The sequence below is a fragment of the Morone saxatilis genome, unplaced genomic scaffold (genome assembly GCF_004916995.1).
Source record: "Morone saxatilis isolate NCDOM2014 unplaced genomic scaffold, NCSU_SB_2.0 Contig7, whole genome shotgun sequence".
Lineage (NCBI taxonomy): Eukaryota > Metazoa > Chordata > Actinopteri > Moronidae > Morone > Morone saxatilis.
The window spans coordinates 10,359,914-10,362,930 of record NW_023340246.1 but is presented as its reverse complement, the minus strand read 5'-3'; positions in this window follow the sequence as shown (position 1 = coordinate 10,362,930).

Genomic DNA, 3,017 nt, shown 5'->3' with positions numbered 1-3,017 from the left:
TAATATATCTGGAATAATGTCTTTTAACACGGTTAACATAAGATTGAGTTAAATAAAAAATAGTTTAAAAAAAAATAATTTAAAGTGAAGGGTTCAAAACTTATAAAACTTGAAGCCAAATCAAAATGAAACGTATCATTGTGTGCTAATAACAAACAAACCGCTTCACACACTGTAATTCACTTCACACTCCGCTCGCCTTTGTGCTGACAAACATACGAGGCTATATATAGTTATGGTAAAAGTCGGCCCACATGAGAAATGTTTCATTTTTTCATCCTGACAATTGATTAAATGTTGTGTGTGTGTCATTGCTGCTGGAAATATAAAAAAAAGTGTGGCCTCAGACATAAGAGAGGTGACGCGTCTCTGCATCTTCAAAGGGAAGAATAAAAACATTTGTGGTTAAATAAATAAATACATTTTAAAAAAATTCTTTACTGGCTTTTTAAAAACAGTGCCATCTAAAAAATATCGATCAGTGCGTAAAAACGATTGCTAAGTCAATAAGGTTTGAATGGAATATGTCGACTTTCCACTCCAGCCAGCAGCAGTCTGCGGTTTGTTCTACATTCTCCTCTCTTCGGCTTTTATAGCGTGAAATTACGGCAGTGTAGCTGTGTAGTCCACTTTCTAATCCTCCGCCGGCTCATATGTGTTTCTTATGTCGCTGTCAATAGCCATAGAGAGAAATATAATTCTCTCTTCTGGGACGCTGAAGGAAATGGCAGGCATTATTGATTCCCTGTGCAGTGTCAGGTAACTTCTGGGTGGGTTTAGGGCCGTGAGGCAGCCATGTGTAGTTGGATATGAGAGAGGATAAAAACCAGTTGAGCATCAGCAATTAACCAAGTTTAAGAATATTTAAAATAAAAAATCAATTTATATATTTTTTAAAAGAGCTATTCCATACTTTAATGCCCACTCTGAGTGCCAAATATATTATAAATGTTCCACTTTGATGACCCAAACGTTAGACAAGCCCTTTGCCACCCATAAAATGATTAATAATCTTTACTTTAGGTTGGTTTACTGTCAACTACGTCCTGCTAAATAAGAATAAATCATGAACAGGAGAGTGAAATGGAAACAGATGGAAGGCTGAGTCTGTCCTCCACAAAGGTGAGAGACAGAGAGAGGGAGAGCAAAAGAGAGAGGGAGGGGTTGAGGGAGGCTTGGGTACAAATCAATTCACCTGAGAGACGCATTATTGTCTTCGGTTTCAGGCGAGGAGGAGCTGAACGCTATGAAAAATTAAAAGGATGCCAGTTAGTTTAAAGGATCGAGCCAGACAACTCCACAGTGCGTGAGCGTGCACGCACACTCAGGCACACACTGAACAAACAGAAAAAGAAGTCTTGTGTTGCTCTAATTTAATGTTCTTGTTAGGAATCTATGTTTCGGGACTAATTTTAGATGAAGGTGGCGTCCAAATAAAATACTTTGTGGAAGAATAAACAGTTGCCTTATCTCTTAAATATTAGACATGCACCGTTCAGGTACTCACATATACTCTGATATGAACCCTGTCAGCTGTATAACACAAAGCATTGATGTACAGAAAGGAGTTGCAGCTCACTCTTGGCTCAAAGTGCAGGTGCAGAAAATTTTTTATTTACTGAAGTGAAATAGAGCAAATGCATTCAAATTGTGATACTGCTATTTTTTTTCATGGGGAAAATTTGTTGGAAATGATTCAGTGGCTCTCCTTAGCACACTTCCTGGGAACCACAGATCTAATAACAAGGAAGGACTTTTGTGTTTGCATGTGAGTGCGTGTCTTTGCCGCCTACCCCTTTGTCCACGTGTCAAACTTTTTTCTGATGGCCTTTGCACAATATAGCAGAGAGGAGCCATTTTGTGCCATTCTGCTGGGATCCCGGCATTGTTATCCTATTCTTTCAGCTGGCCTTTTGTTGCAGCGTCACCCTCTGCGTGACAGTGGCAAAAAAAGGAAGGACAGACTGTAATTTCTGTCTTTGTTTTTCTGATCGCAACATTTAATCTCACTTAAGTTGTAGACAATCACCTCGGCCTCTCCATCGCTCCAGACTCTTGCGCCAACCTGTCTCCTGTCTAGTATTAATAGGGTCACTCACTGTCTTCGTGTGGTAGCCAGCCACTGTGTCTGTGGTCCAGAGCCAGCCAAGCAGTCGTATCATTTACACTTCTCCATTTTCATTGTTGATATTTACTTCTGCAATTATCTCTCCACTTCACCCTCGGCTGAAGATGATATGCTGAAGTTAACGCTGCTGCTTCCCTCCTTCAGTCTCCTGTTGCTCACACATAAACACACTGACAGAAGGTCTAACCGACAGATACACGTAGACATGAAAAAAAAAGAAATGTATACAATATGGTTGGTGGTTTTATCCTCAGTGTGAGTGTAAGCGATTACATTTAGCTATCAATTAATCCCCCCACGCAAGTGTCCAGGCAACATTCCTGGAAAAAAACAGTGTTAGCACAGGTGATGTCTTTCCATTAAAACTGTGAACGGGTGAATTGAAAAGGGTGACTTTTCCTTTTTCGATCCATTGACCCATGTTTTATTTTCTAATTTTTGTCCCTCAAGTGTGTGGTGGATCACACAACCCAAGAAGCCATGGAGGCCTCACAGGACCTCAACGAACAGATGGTGAGTTAAATGCTACTGTATGCATGCAAGTGTGTGTGTGTGTGTGTGGGTGGGTGGGTGAGTATACCTTATATTGGCCACACAAGTCTGAAGTATGGGTGCACTGGAGAGATGTGTGTGTGTGCACTAACACACAGCAGATGTGGTTCAGTGAGTGTACAGTAACCATATGGCAGCAGTCAGAGTGAATGAGACTTCATTAGAAGCAATGCTGTGTGTAGACATCAATTTAGGAACTGTGTGTGTGTGAGCATAGGTGTGCATGTAATACTAGTGAATCCACTGTCTTTTTCAAATAACTGATTGATTGAAAATGTAGGTATTTTTTATCTCTACCGTGTCTTTTAGACCTCAATCACACACACGCACACACACA